At 37.4% G+C, this 16,963-nt stretch overlaps 1 long non-coding RNA gene across 1 annotated transcript in view; it reads right to left on the reverse strand.

Moving 5' to 3' along the window:
• The window catches only part of LOC143443068 (uncharacterized), a 56,416-nt gene extending 41,111 nt beyond the window's left edge, over nucleotides 1-15,305 (reverse strand). Inside the window, exon 1 of the long non-coding RNA XR_013111785.1 lies at nucleotides 15,230-15,305. This is a non-coding gene — a long non-coding RNA (uncharacterized LOC143443068). The remainder of the gene's footprint in view (nucleotides 1-15,229) is intronic.
• Between the last annotated feature and the right edge of the window lie 1,658 nt (nucleotides 15,306-16,963).

Here is a 16,963-nt window from a genome sequence, read left to right on the forward strand (position 1 = left end):
ACCACCTAGATACATTATGACACCAAATAGAAATTTCAGAGTCAGGAATAGATTATTTTTGTGTAGCAATGGCCAGTGGCACACCCCTCCCAATAATACATGTTATTGTCAGAACTATCAGTAACTCTCCACACACTGAATATATTGTTGTTTTGTAGCACTGAACATGGACAAATTGATCCAGTTCCCAAGTAAAGGCTTCACTAGTTCTAATGAGCATCCATAGTGTTGAAAGGTACTTGGCACACTACTGGAAGAAAAAAGAAATCACCAATTTTACTCAGATACAACCCGTGAAACCTATGGTAGTGTCCTCTACATAAGATATATCATTGCAACGATGCTACATATATTACAGAAGTAACTAACAACTTAATAATTGGATTTAAGGGTCATTCCATAAGTTTGACCTATATCTGATATTCTGATTAAGGAGAATATTAATAAAATGATCTCTAATGACACAGATCAATGTATTCCTTAGCTCCTATCAGAGAAGTTTCTTTTTGTAGTAGATAGGAAATAACCCCAAAGACCAACAAGTGGACAATATAAAGAGACTTTGGATAATTTGGACCTACATTGGAAGCCTTCATCAAAACTCTTTCCTCAAGCATCATGGATTGGAGCAGAAGAGGAGGTGGAAAAATTGTAAGAGTCAAACTAATAGATGACTCCAAGAAATAAGTCCCTTCTATCCATAACAGGATAAATAAACATATGAATGCAAAAAGTCTGTGGCAGCACACACAAGAGCTACACAGGTTCAAACCAGGCTAAATCCCTTCAGTAAGCAGGGAATGTGGAAACAACTCCCACCACGATCATGAAGCTATTTGCAATTAGCATTCACTGCCAAATGGGGAAACAAGTTTTCACCAACAAATTTTTACTGAGCCCAGTGCAGGCCCCATGGCTACAAGGAATTAGTTAACATAAAAAGGACTCCATGATTTGATTGAATTTTGTATGGACTTTTATTTTGTGTGTTTTGGTAGTTTTTGTCTTTTAAATGTTGTTGTTGTTGCTGTTATTACTTGTTTAGTTTGATTTTCCTTATTTTAACTTTTAGAAACATGGTCAGAGAGAAAAAAAAGGAGAGGAGTGGAAGGTCAGAGACATGGCAGCAGATTTGGGAGGAGTTAAAAGGGAGAATATGATTTAAATGTATTGTAATTCCCTAACTGGGCTGTCTGGTCTGGCCTCAGTGGAAGAGGATAGGCCTAGCCCTGTAGAAAATTGATGAGCTACAGTGGGGGAATACCTAGAGAGGGCCTCCACCGGCTCAAAAGAGAAGGGGAGGAGAGGATGGGGAGAAAACGTATGGGGGCTTGGGAAGGGGGCATGAACCAAGATATAAAGCAAATAAATAAATTAATGAATGAATGAAAATTTTCATATGAAAATTGAAAAAGCTATATTTGTTAATATGACCAAGAATTTCCAGTTCATAGAAAATATTTTATAATACAATTAATAACAATGACCAAAGTATGTAGATTAAGTTTAACATACATAAAGGTTTTTTGTAACACACTCCCTTACTATATGAATAGATATAGACTAAGTGCTTTTCTCAAGGTATACAACCAAAGTCTTCAATAACCCCTAAACGTCTCTGTGGTTTGAAAAGAAAGTCAAATATTAGTTACGGAATGAAGTCCTGTAAGTTTAAGTGGCTGTAGCACTTGTTTAGATAAAATATTTCTGTAATTTAAAAAAAATATCAATGATACCCACTGTTGACACCTTGCATTGGACAGAGAACTCAAGGTCATCCTCAGGGCAGTTATTGGAAAAAAATTAAATTTGACATTTTTTTCCTTAAATATATGATTCTTAAGGCAACAAAAATGATCTTAAATTTTTGTGAAGACCATATCCCTGTATATAGAAAATTATTAATATTGTTAAGTCAAAGATAACTTCAGTAAAGTAGCAGTGCAAATAAAAATAAAAATCTCAATTATATTCCATATACAAATAAAATCACTACTCAAAACTGAGTGTTGAAACACAGCTGGTTATACAAAACCATCAGTGAGTAAGTGCAGTGGCCTATATCTGCAATGGGAGCTGTGAGATCCTCAGTATCTGGAGGAACAAGTATGATTTCATTAATGAGATTCAACTCCTATTGAAATGTACATTGAGCTTTTGCATCATAAATCAAATATAATAAAGTTGTATGTGCCAAGCTTTGTGGTGTTCATATGATCACAGATCACTAGAGCCTGAGTCAGAAGGATCCCAAGAGCTTAAGAGTTGGAAATCTACCTATTCAACAGAGAGAGGATACCAAAGAGAACTAACAAAGACTATCTAAAACTATTTTAATATGGATTTATCACTGGTAAGAAAATATTCTTAAAGTAGGTCTAGAAATACTTTCCTGTAGTTTCTCTTTTCCTGGAGAGACATAAGGAAAGATGTGTTTATCCCAGATATGATATAGGTAACAGGACAGAAATTTTAAAAGGTGCCCACAATTCCCAGGTGGTGTAGCTGCACCCTTGGGGAGACTGTATCCTAAGCCATCCCTGGGAGGCCAGTGTCCTTAGGGAGGCAGACACCCAGAGAGTCTGCACCCTTGTGGAAACTGTATCCTGAGACATCCTTGAGAGGCCAGTGTCCTCAGGGAGGAAGGTAGGGCCAGCTGTGCACTGCCCTATGCACCAGAGCCACAGCTGGGAGTAGGAAGCTCTCAGGACCCCGCCCCCGCAAGTACCCTGCCTTTGTGGAATTCCACTCCCCTTCCTCCCCTCTTCGGATCCAGGTGGAAGGAGCAGGCATCCAGCAGGTCTGTACCCTTGTGGAAACTGCATCGTGAGTCAGCCCAGACAGGTCAGTGTCCTCAGAGAGGCAGACACCCAGCGGGTCTGCACCCTTGTGGAAACCTTATCCTGAGAGATCCTAGAGAGGCCACCAACCTCAGAGCAGGGGACACCATATCCAGAGTCATCCTAGAGGAGCCAAGGAACCCAGAGCAGCAGTCACCATATCCTGAGACATTCTAGAGGAACCACTGCACTCAGAGAAGTGAGCACCTAGTTGGTCTGCTCTCAAGAAGACACCTTACCCTGAGACATCCTAGAGGAGACACTGCACTCAGAGCAGCTGGAGCTCAGTATCACAGGATCACAGAGACATCTGGACCCTGAGGAGTTCTGACACAATCAAGATAACTGGAAAGACAGTCCCCAGTCAGAACCAGTGAGAGATGGTAGCACTAGAGTTAATCAAATGGCAAAAGGTAAGCACAGGAACGGAAACAACAGAAACCAAATTTACTTGGCATCACCAGAACACAGTTCTCCCACCATAGCAAGCCCTGAACACCACATCACACCAGGAAAGCAGGACACAGAATTAAAATCACTTCTCATGATGATGTTAGAGGACTTTAAGAAGGTCATAAATAACACTCTCAAAGAATTTGAGGAGAACACTAAAAAGGAAACACAAAAATCCCTTAAAGAATTGCAAGAAAACACAACTAAACAGGTGAAGGAATTAAACAAAACCGTCCAGGATCTAAAAATGGAAGTAGAAGCAATAAAGAAATCTCAAAAGGAGACTACCCTGGATATAGAAAACCTAAGAAAAAGACCAGGGGACATAGATGCAAGCATCACCAACAGAATACAGGAGATAGAAGAGAGAATCTCATGTGCAGAAGATACTATGGAAAACATTGACACAACTGTCAAAGAAAATGCGAAAAGCAAAAAGCTCCTAATCCAAAACATCCAGAAAATCCAGGACGCAATGAGAAGGCCAAACCTAAGAATAATACGTATGGATGAGGGTGAAGACTCCCAATTTAAAGGGCCAGTAAATAAATATCTTCAACAAAATTATAGAGGAAAACTTTTCTGACCTAAAGAAAGAGATAGCCGGCCGGTGGTGGCGCACGCCTTTAATCCCAGCACTTGGGAGGCAGAGGCAGGCGGATTTATGAGTTCGAGGCCAGCATGGTCTACAGAGTGAGTTCCAGGACAGCCAGGGCTATACAGAGAAACCCTGTCTCCAAAAAACAAAAAACAAACAAAAAAACAAAACAAAACAAAAAAAAACAAACAAAGAAAGAGATATCCTTACATATACAACAAGCCTACAGAACCCCAAATAGAAATAGACCAGAAAAGAAATAGCTCCCGTCACATAATAATCAAAACATCAAAAATACAAAACAAAGAAAAAAATACTAAAATCAGTAAGGGAAAAAGGTAAAGTAACATATAAAGGCAGACCTATAAGAATTACACCAGACTTCTCACCGGAGACTACAAAAGAAAGAAGATCCTGGGCTGAAATCATACAGACCCTAAGAGAACACAAATGCCAGCCCAGACTACTATACCCAGCAAAACTCTCAATCAATATTGATGGAGAAACTAAGATATTCCATGACAAATGCAAATTTACACAATATCTTCACATAAATCCAGCCCTTCAAAGGATAATGGATGGAAAACTCCAACACAAGGAAGGAAATTACAACATAGAAAAAACGAGAAAGTAATCTCTCAACAACCCCAAAAGAAGAAAGTTACACAAACATAATTCTACCTCCAACAACAAAAGTGACAGGAAGCAACAATCATTTTTCCTTAATACCTATAAATATCAATGGACTCAACTCTCCAATAAAAAGACATAGGTTAGCAGACTGGATACATAAGCAAGACCCAGAATTTTGCTGCACACAGGAAACACACCTCTGTGACAAAGACAAGCACTACCTCAGAGTAAAAGGATGGAAAACAATCTTCCAAACAAATGGTCCCAAGAAACAAGCTGGAGTAGCAATTCTAACATCAAATAAAATTGATTTTCAACCAAACCTAATCAAAAAAGATAAGGAAGGACACTTTATACTCATCAAAGTAAAAGTATACCAAGATGAACTCTCAATTCTGAACATCTATGACCCAAATGCAAGGGCACCCACATACGTAAAAGAAACTTTGCTAAAACTCAAAGCATACATCACACCTCACACAATAATAATGGGGGACTTCAACACCCCACTCACAGCAATGGACAAATCATGGAAACAAAAACCAAATAGAGACATAATGAAACTAACAAAAGTTATGAACCAAATGGATTTAACTGATATATATATAAAACATTTCACCCTAAAACAAAAGAATATACCTTTTTCTCAGCACCTCATGGTACCTTCTCCAAAATATACCATGTAATTGGTCACAAAACAGGCCTCAAAAGATACAAAAAGATTGAAATAATTCCTTGCACCCTATCAGACCACCATGGACTAAGGCTGGTCTTTAATAATGACAAAAACAATTGAAAGCCCACATACACATGGAAACTAAACAACATTCTATTCAAGGATGACTTGATCAAGGGAGAAATAAAGAAAGAAATTCAAGACTTTTTAGAATTTAATGAAAAGGAGGACACCTCATACCAAAACTTCTGGGACTCCATGAAAGCAGTACTAAGAGGAAAACTCATAGCTCTAATTACCTACAAAAAGAAACTGGAGAGAGCATACATTAACAACTCGACAGTACACCTGAAAGCTTTAGAACAAAAAGAAGCAAACATACCTAAGAGGAGTAGATGGCAGGAAATAATCAAACTCAGGGCTGAAATCAACCAAGTAGAAACAAACCAATCCTACATCCGATAGAGAGCTAATATCCAAGATATACAAAGAAATCAAGAAATTAGACACCAGACCACAAAATAACCCCATTAAAAATGGGGTACAAAGTTAAACAAAGAATTCTCAACTGAGGAAACTCAAATGGCCAAGAAGCACCTTAAGAAATGCTCATCATCCTTAGTCATCAGGGAAATGCAAATCAAAACAACCCTGAGATACCACCTTACACCAGTCAGAATAGCTAAGATAAAAATTCAGGTGATAGATGCTGGTGAGGATGTGGAGAAAGAGGAACACTCCTCCATTGTGGGTGGGGTTGAGAGCTGGTACAACCACTTTGGAAGTCAGTCTCGAGGTTCCTCAGAAAATTGGACATAGGACTACCTGAGGACCCAGCTATACCACTCCTGGGCATATACCCAGAAAATGCTCCAACATATAACAAGGACATATGCTCCACTATGTTCATAGCAGCCTTATTTATAATAGCCAGAAGCTGGAAAGTACCAAGATGTCCTTCAACAGAGAAATGGATACAAAAATGTGGTACATTTACACAATGGAATATTACTCAACTATTAAAAATAATGAATTCAAGAAATTCTTAGGTAAATGGATGGAATTAGAAAATATCATCCTGAGTGAGGTAACCCAATCACAAAAGAACACACATGGTATTTACTCACTGATAAGTGGATATTAGCCCAAAAGTTTGAAACAACAAAGATTCAACTAACAGACCACATGAAGCTCATGAAGAAGGAAGAATAAGTGTGGATGCCTAGGCATTACTTAGAAAGTGTAACAAAATACCCAAGGGAGCAAATAAGGAGACAAAGTGTGGGACAGAAACTGAAGGAGAGGTTGTATGGAGACCGTTCCACGTGGGTATTCATCCCATGTGCAGTCACCAAAAATAGACACTGATATGGATGACAGAAAGTACATGCTGACAGCAGCCTGACATACCCCAGAGTCTGACATACCCAGAGGCAGATAGTCACAGCTAGCCATTAATCCGATCAAGGGTTCCCAATGGAGAAGTTAGAGAGAAGACTGAAGGAGCCGAAAGGGTTGATGCCCCCACGAGAAAAAGAAACAATACTAACCAACCAGAACCCCCCAGGGTCTAAACCACCAGGCTAGGAGCACATAGGGAGGGACCCATGACTCCAGCTGTATATGTAGGGGAGGATGGCCTTGTTGGGCATAGGTGGGAGAGGAGATCTTTGGTCCCATGAAGGCTGAACACTGAGTTGGGGGGGGGAATCTTAGGGTGGGGAGGTGGGAGTGAGGAACAGGTGGGGCACACCCTCATAGAAGCAAGAGGAGGGGATGGGATAAGGGGTTCCTGGGTGGTGGGGGTAATGTGGTAAGGGGATAAAATTCTAAATGTAAATATTATATTCAAAAAAGGGGGAAAAAGAAAAGCTGTTAGAACCAACATCTTTAATAAAATGTCAGCCCTCTAAAAAATTATCTTGATACTAAAATTTGTTATGAGAATTGTACATTGCAGAATACACAGCCTTGGTGTATCTACATATCAAGCAAGTTATGCAGACCTGCTCAAACCTCTGAGGTCCTGGAATTCCAACTGGATGCAGTGAAGACACAGCTTCAGAGGCTTATCAACTTACTCCTCCCCCCACACTCTTCTAATATCTCAACGCCCTCAATCAGCTTGAAAAGGTTAATAAAGAGTCAGTGCCCCTATTCCCCAGGTTTGGGGACTAAGGTGGTTAATATTGGGCTGTCTTTCTAGGGAAATAGCGGCTTTTGTGGAATAGGGAGGATTAGCTAGGATTGATTGCATAGCCATAACCTATTGGTAGAAATCTGTATAATTATTATCAAGATGAAGTTATAATTTCTTAAGTGGTACAAAATTTACTTTGATTTCAAATTTAAGGTTTTTTTGGTACGAGCTTCTTATTGGCATAAAAGTGAAATGAATATTGATACTCTCATAGGCATTGTACCAGTATAACTCATTTAGGAATACAAGGCTTAGACCCAGTCCTTCTTTAACTTTTGTAACTGATTTGAGATGGTTAGCCTGTGAGTTAAAAGACTATAGCAAAATCATGGCTTGAAGTTTATTGTTAGGGTGTTTTCCATATTTTGTTTAGAAATAGCTGAGTGGAGTTAACAGACAACAGTCCAGATTACCTTACATGGATATTTGGTTTTCAAAACATCAGAAGTTCACAGAATTGACATTACAAACATTTCTATATTAATGTTCATTTTGATTAGAGACCTGTCTGCTTCTGACAGCTTCCTGTCTTGGATTCTAAGAAGAAATTGAGCATCCTTGGAGATACTCCAGTTGTGTAGTGACAGCCACTAGGCAAGAATTGCCTCTTTTCATCTACAGACAAATTACTGTACAGAAAAGGACACACTTGCAGAATAGTCGACTGATTCTATCTGCCTAGACAGAGTAATCAGCTGTTAATAATTCTGCATCACTAGGTCTGTCAGATGATCCTGGGCCACAAGGCAGAAGAACAGATGCTCCAACGTTTTGTAGTATAGGGAGTGTCCAGGTGTTCAGAGGTCTCTATAAATTGGCTAAGTTTTAGAAGCTATGCTTTGTTCTTCCCATAATTTTAGTTAACTCAGTCACTCTGGATTTCTGACAGGGTTGAAAACTTATAGTCCTATAGCTAATCCTGGCTATTTAGTTTGAGAGAAAAGATTTGAGTGGATGTTTTTTAGCTCATACTCATTCTAAAGCCAAGAAAAAAGCCAGGTCCAGAACTAAGAGTTTTAGTTAGGAGAGATGACAGAGGTTCTGGTTAGTCAACAAAATGATGGACTGGGTATTAGGACTATCTTGTACCTCACTGGTACAAATTGGCATAATTATGCTCTAATTGTATTTTGAGAGAAAAATTTTATTTTAACAGGAAGGGTGATATGTAGGAGGAGCTAAAGTGAGAGGGGTACCGAGAGGAAGAGAAGAAGTAAGGAGAGGAGAAGAAGAAGGTGAGGAGAAGCTAGGTGATGAGAGATAGAAAGAGAGAGAAAGAGAGAGGGGATATGGAGGCAGTTGTTCACATGTCTTCACCAGTCAAAGATAGTTGATATATCTAGGCTGGAGATTAGGTTACACTTCTGACTGAGCATTACCAAACTTATAAAGCCTTTGATTAACATTTTTAAAAAGTATAAAAAAGCAAAAAGAAAAAGGGGGCATGGGATAGGGGTTTTCTGGGGTGGGGGGAAATGGGGAAAGGGGATGGCATCTGAAATGTAAATTAAATATCCAAATAAAAATAATAATAAAAAACTATCTCAATTAAAATTTACTATTAGCAAACATTGTTTTATTGCCTTGTCTCCTCTTCATCTGTGAAATGACCATCACTTCTGACAATATTTCCACACACACACCCTCAGAGTCACAAGAAAAAGAGTAATTTAGAGTAAATAAAATTAAAATGGGCCACACAAGAGCCACAAAATGGTATAAAGAATTTTTTTAAAAAAATGTTTTTTGATTCCAAAGAGCAGTAGGGATGAAATAATATGACTACATGAAAATACATTACTTAGAACAGTAATCTGATTGGAAGGAACAAGTTGATAATGAGGAGACCTTAGTCAAGAAGAGGAGATTGCAATCCAGAAATGAAAAGAAAATTTTCCTGGATAAAGTGCTTTCCACAGGCATGTGGACAGCCCTCTTCACTTGCTTGCCATTGAAAAAAATTTAAAGAAGTGAACAGAGAAGGGAAAATAAAACTTTGGAAGTATTATTTCACATATAGCAGTGACAACTCAACCCTGAAAGTTGAATCTGTATTGGAAAGGAGTATCTCTGAAAAACTTCATAACAGCTGAATGTCATCAACTGAATGCCAACATTATATAACTTTGTTCTCAGAGGGCTATTGCACACCAGGTAAAAATGCCATAAATGATATGGCTTTTAGCATTCAGATGATCTCAGGGTATCAGATGACAGCTGCCTTTGATGTAGCAATTCCTGAGAATAAATACCCCCAAAATAGTGCAAGAAGCATCAGGTCTCATGTCTCTGTCATACTGAAGGCTGTGTGGAATCAGCCTCCTTTCAGATAAAGCATAACTCTAAGACTGAAACAGGGAGGAAAGATTTTAAAGCAGAAGTAGTATTGGCAGACACAAGAACAAATTCCTAGCAATGAAGACAGGAGCAGAATTTCTCAGAGCAGGACTGTGGGTAATCACTTCAAGGATCCCAAACTTTACTGCTGTGCATTTGCTCTGTCAAATCAGAAGCAGTCCTCCTTCTATGAACAACAGGTTTCAGTCAACCTCTGGCTAGATCCTGGCAACTGCTGAACGGTCAACTCTAGTCAAAAGCATAAATGGCAAAATCTTCTGTGTATGAATTTATATTAGCTCTGGTACCACTGATTGGCTGAATGTGTGCATTCAAATAAATAATGAATTAAGGACAAATCAGGAGAGAGAATTTTTAAACATAGTAATGGAAATAAAAAGTTTGCTATAACCTGATAGTGTTCTTCATTTGAGCCTGCTCTATCTCTTCTGCCTCCAGCCTGTGTGTTATAAGATGCTGACTTTAACTTACACTAGAGAAAAGCAACATACAAGAAAATTATTACTTGAGTCTGTTGCATTCTGATTGTGTTTGGGGGCTGTCCAATGCAGCTTGCTGTTGACCCCTTGTAATTCTCCAGTGTCAGTTTTATCAAGTGTTGTGATTATATTATGATCCATTACAGTGAATCATGTCTTTGTGACTATTACAACCAATGAAAGAAAAACTGTTTGCGTTATATAAAGAAATGGTGGGTTGTAACCATGGTTAGAAATACAGTTAATTAGCATGGAGTTTATAATAGTTGAATAGTGGTAAATAAATAATTTAAGAGTTATATATTTTAGAACAAAAATAGTCAAAATCTACCCACCTTTGGTTTATGAGCAATAAACATGTATTTTTTTAACATTGTAGGGAACACAGAGTCTGCATGCCTATGAAAACTAGAGAACTCACAAAAATGTTTCTCAGGAATCATTCATCTTTTAAAACTATTTTTCATACTAATGAATACATATAATACGTACTAAATTTGACGCCCATTTCTGTAGATTTGAACTTTTTCTTAATATCAACTAAAGTTTCATCCCAATTTTTATATTCTCTCTCCTTTAATATACTCTGCCCATTCAGTGTTATTTGTGTCTGTACAGAGGTGTGACCACATGCTAAAACATTAATAGCCTCTCATGGCAAGTATCTCTGAAGGAACCTTGTTCTTGCTCCATCTTCAGATAATCAAATAACACTAGCTTCTTAGATATGTGTTTGACTTCATGAATTCTATCCCTGACTTTTCTAGGATTTAGTTGGCTACTTCTGCTTACAAGAATTGTGCATGTAGTCTCAGATGTTGGGAGTTTATGTGGTCAAATGTGAAGTCCTGTCCAGAAAATACTGTTTAGGTACAAAAGTCTACTATCTCTGTTTAAGCTGCTATAACATTTAACATTGGGAACATTTTACCATGCAGTGTATGCTAACTGACCAACAATATTTAAAGGTCCCTCTGTCTTTAACACTGAAATCCCAGGGTGGCTTTCATACACCTCTGTGTCAACTTTTGCTATGTATACTTCCTGAGTGTGTACATTCAAATTTAAAATGAACTGAGGTTCAATCAGGAGCAAGAGCTTTCAAACATAGTATGGAAATAAAAATCATGCTGTAACCAGGGAATGTTCTCAGTTGGGGCTTGCTCCAACTCTGATGCCTCCTTCCTGGGTATTTAAAGGTGCTGGCTTTAACTGACACTAGAGCAAATCATTTAAATGAATAAGGAAATTGGTAATAAACTCTGGGTGATCAAAACTCAAAGACAAGCACATTGGTGATTATGCTATTTCCCTAGCCCTAGATTTTTAAACTTAATAGCCAAGTAAATACAATTCAAATAAATTTCCCTGCTACCTACTACATGTAACTTTAAAATTTACCTCCCTGCAAGCTCTGCTGTTATCCTCTGAGATACTCCTCTAGTGTGTTAATTTTAGTTTATTTAGATATAGGACTGAAAACTCAGGAAACAGGACAGAGTCTGTGCTGCTCCCTGGTAAACACACACACACACACACACACACACACACACATGGAGTAGAACAAGAGCTCACTGATGGTTTACCCATATATGCCTCCTCACACATTAACGAAGACTTGTCAAATTTCTCACCTACATTTGTACAATTTTTCAATAATCTCCAACTTTCTTTCATTTTTAAATTAATGATTTGTCTGAATAAGTTCTAGTGTTCACCAGGAATGCCTTTCTGTATTGCATAGGGTTTGTCAATGTGGTTAGATGGGAAAATTAATGTAATTTGAATTAAGGTAAGTAGGCCTTCTAAACTAAAATATAACACCATTGTAACTACTAGAATGACATACATGTATACTAACTGTATACTTCAGTCACCTTCACCACTTTAATGCATCCCATTTTATTATGGCTAACTGTATTTTTCTAACCCCCCCCCACACACACACACACCAACCACTACTTTCTTGCCATTCCTCACTTCCTCAAGTGATTGATTCACTCATTCAATCTCTCACTTTATAGTTCTTTATTGGTTGTCCTTTTCTTTATTCCCACCTTCTCTGTCCTCTACATCATTGTTTTGTATCTTATAAATATGTCAATGAAAATTCTAAGGACATCAGAAAGTAGCTTTGTATTTCAGAAACTGAAATATTTCACAAATAAAACCATTAATAAAGGTGATCTGATCAGTAAAATTTGAAAAGGAGGGATTTTTGTGAAGGAGGTATACAGAAACCAAAAGAAGAAAGGAAGGAAGTGGGCAAAATAACAATGAGGATGTCTGAAAATAAGGGAACACACTATTAACTAACTAATAACTATAATATAGCTCTATCTTTGTCTCTGTCTCTCTCTAGATTGAAGATAGATAGATAGATAGATAGATAGATAGATAGATAGATAGATAGATACATACATACATACATACATACATACATACATACATACATAGAAAGACCTTACCTCCACAAAACTGAACTCCCAAAATAGGTATAAGAAGTCCTGTTTCAAGCTGCTATTGAGATCTGTTTAAAAGATGCCCAAACATACTAGCTATTTTTATTGCCTATGATTGGTCCCAAAAGGTAGAGAGTAAGTCCCTATTGATAAAGACAACATATACTTCAGACACGGGGACTAAAGGTGCCTGATCTGAAACTGATCTGAGTGCCTTCTCCCTGAGGACTAGCTTTCATAATACCAGGAAATTCCAGACAACATTTCAAAGGAAGGAAACAGTCAACTTTCCTGATGAGTTGTGACACACATGAACCATAACATCCCCTGGCACGACACCAGAAAACTGAGGGGTGCATTTATAGCACACATACTTTGGCAGTAACCAAGAGCTCTCTAATTGAACTTAAGATCTACTGAATATGAATAAAACTATGTCTTATACTAAAATCTAGTTAAACAGTCCAAGGCCTGACACTATTACTGATGCTATGATGTACTTAGAGAGAAGAGCCTAGCCTGACTGCCCTCTGAGAGGCCCAACAAGAAGCTGAGTCAGATACAGATACTTACACCCAAACAATGGACAGAAGCCAGGGACTTCTGGGGTTGAATTAGGGAAAAGCTGGAAGAGGCTGAGGAGGAAGGCAACCCCATAGGAAGACCAGAAGTCGCAACTGACCTGGACCCTGGAAATCTCTCAGACACTGAGCCGCCAACCAAGCAGCATACATGAGGTAGTTTAAGGCCCCCAACATATATAGAGCAGAGAACTGCATTGTCTGCCCTCAATGAGAGAAGATGCACCTAACCCTTGAGAGATTTGAGGCCCCAGAGAGTGAAGAGGTCTAGTGGGGTGAGGGTGATGGGGTGTGGACATCCTCTTAGAGATGGGGAAGAAGGAATGGGATGAGAAACAGTCAGAGGCAGAAGTGCATTACGTTTGATAATGCATATTCCACAACTGGTAAGGAAGGTATTCTTGGCAGAACAACCTAAGACAGTCTCAGTCTTGTTTATGAAATAATGAAAATAATGAAATAATGAAAATAACTTTGGGCTAGGGCAGGGAAGTCGGCCCAGATATTTTGGCCATCCTGACAGGCCCTTAAAAACAGTAATCATGGGCCTTTATTTATTGCCTTGCTTGTTTTTCAACTATTTGTGTTTATTGTCTTGCTTGTTCCTTGACTATTTGCATCTATTTTATTGCTAGTTCCTCAACCTAGAATTGCATGTAATTAAAATGGTATAAAGCAAAAAGAAGGAGGGGAGATGGGATAGGGAGTTTCTAGGGAGAAGAAATGAAGAAAGGGGATGGAATCTGAAATGTAAATTAAAAAAATATCCAATAAAAAAAGAGAAACAGTCAGAGGGCAGACCAAGAAGGGGATAACATCTGTACTGTAAAAAAAGGATTAAATAATAATAATATTGCAAAAATGATTTTAGCTGGGATTTAGTAAGAGACAGACACTGCAGGTCTGTTCACATTTTGTTAGCTCTGACTAAATTAACTGTACATAGATCCTGAAAATTTAATTTAGTTTGATACAAACCACAAACTCAGTAATTTTATGGGGAAAGGCTAGACTGCCAAAATGTATCATTGGCATCCTTGTGAATTATCTAATTTTGTGAATATATGTATGTATTTCTGTCTAAGAAACAGCATTTCATAGGTAAGGACAGGAAGTCCTATAAATTGCATTCTATTCTATATGGATTTAACATGCTTCAGTGAAGTATCAATAATATACCATAATTCAACTAATACCTGCTGGTTAGATAGTTCAATTAATAGTGGAATGCCACATTTATAAATAATGTCATCACCAAAAATCACAATTCTTTGCTGCTTCCCCATTCCACATTTGAATATAAACTTATCCTTTATTGAAAAATGATTACACTATACAGTTTAAGATTTATACCAATAATATGTCCTCTGGAAGTGGTATGTGTTTCAAATAATAAACCCATTGCTCAACACTAAAAAAATATGTTTGAGATGGGTGTGTGGCTTCATCCCTCAACTTTGGGCCATTGCCTATCTACTGGAGGTGGTCTCTACAATTCTATGCCCCCTTTGTTGAGTATTTAAGTTAATATCACCCCTGGTTGAGGTGGCTTCTATCTTTTACATGCTTGCAGAATACCTTCTGGAAGCATGAAATATAGTTAATAGGGATGAAATATCTTCTTGAGCACAAAATCTGTTTCTCCATATTTGATGATATAAGTGGTATATTTAGAAAGAGGGCCTTTCTACTGTGTGTGTTGCAGGTGAAATATTTAAGCACTACTAATTCATGTTTGAGGTTAGGACATACAGGAACTCTATAGCCAATAATCCAGCAAGATTTAACCCATGCCTGCTACTGGAGATTTACTTGGTGGCATGTTGCTAAGGAATTGTCTTCTTGAAATATAGTGAGTACTTTACAATTATTATTGTATTTGTATACATGATAGAAAGCTTCTAGAGCAATAGGCACAAACAAGACTTCCAATATTCCATATCACTTACCATTGCAGCATTGATTAATGGTGTGAACACAAAGACATACTCCTCATCAGGAATGTATTTGTTGTTTATATCTGTAAGGAAAGGGAGAATCAGGTTTTTCAAATGAAGTTATTGAGAATATCTACCACAATCTAGGGCTGGCTTCATTCCCAGGAAGAGCAGACCAAAACAAAATGAAGTCCATATTTTATGTGTTTATTATTGGATTGTGTGCTGTGTTGTGATAAGTTTTGTTTTCATTTGGTTTGTTGGATTTTCTGTTTTTTTGCATATTCATTTTTTCTTAAAGATAGAATACAGGTAATAGTAAATTAGATGGTTAGGGAGATAAGAAGCATCTGGATGGCATTGAGAGAAAAAATAATCAAAATATATTATAGATAATTAATAAAGAATTAAATATATAATACACATAAATAAACATGATTCTATCCATGAAATATTCACATTGAAGAATGAGCAAAAAACAGTTATTGCCAGAATATATCTCCTGGAGTGGCGTCCTTTTAAGGAACCAGACAAAAGTAAACAAATTCTGCACTACAGTGGAAATATGAAATGACATTGCAAATTTAATTTTACCTAATGCTGTTTTGCTCAATCTATTTTGTGCAACCTCAGAAATGCTGATCACAGAGTTCACCTTGGTTTTTGTCAACCAAATGTTGTGTGGATTCTGATATTCAGAAAGTTTGGAGTCTCACCCTGGCTCTGAGACCAACTCTCCTCTGAGACTTAGAAACATGAATGAATTTTGTTGTTTCCATATCAACACTGTGAGTGAAAATTGTAAAGCATAAAAAAATATAAACTTCACTCTAATTATTTACATAAATAATCAAAAATCAAAAACAAACATTGGAAAGCAAATTACTTTATAATACCATGACCTAGGGTAGTGGTCTTCAGTGTGATCTTTTCAGGATGCTGACAGGAAGCATAGCATTAGTGCTTGAGTTTGCAACCTCACTAAGAAGAACAGTGAGATTCCATATCAGAAAACCCTGACATAAAAAATGAAAAACACAGGGATAAATGAGTACGAGAATACTTAAAGTTTCAAACATGTATTTAAGACTACTAACAACACCCATGTATTTTTAATGTCCCAATTCATTGACTTTAAGAAGTCTGTCAAAGCTATTAGAGACTAAGAGTATCACCAACTAAAGCAAAGGTATATTACTTTTGGTCTATGGTCAAACTCATCTAAACTTTATGAGGAATTGCTATAAAAGAACCAAAATTGACCCAATATTCAGATAAAAAAAAAGTAAAGATGGAGAACTTGAACTTTTGGTCCTGTTTCAAAGCTTATGACAAGTTAGTTTCAATAAAGATATTTGAATATGATATATGGTTAAGCATATATTAGTAAAATGAAACCAAATATGAAAATAAACACTTAAGTAGCATTTGTGAATATGATCATGGTGTGTGAGAATGTTGCAAACTGTTCATATGTATATGAATGCATGGTGAACATCAGGTATTTTAATCAATTCACTTTTGCCTATTTTTAGAGATATCATTTGTCACTGATCTTAGAGTTTATCTGCTAAATAAACTAGAAGACCAATTCTGGGATTAGGATGGCATGCCACCATTTTCTGTTCCTTTGTTGGTTGGTTTGTTTCTGTAACTGCTAGGGATCCAATATCATATCTGCAAGTTCTGTGAGAACCATTATATAAATGAGCAATTCCCAAGCCTAAAACACTTATAGTGAACATC

This window comes from Arvicanthis niloticus, chromosome 1, assembly GCF_011762505.2.
Source record: "Arvicanthis niloticus isolate mArvNil1 chromosome 1, mArvNil1.pat.X, whole genome shotgun sequence".
NCBI classification, from domain to species: domain Eukaryota; kingdom Metazoa; phylum Chordata; class Mammalia; order Rodentia; family Muridae; genus Arvicanthis; species Arvicanthis niloticus.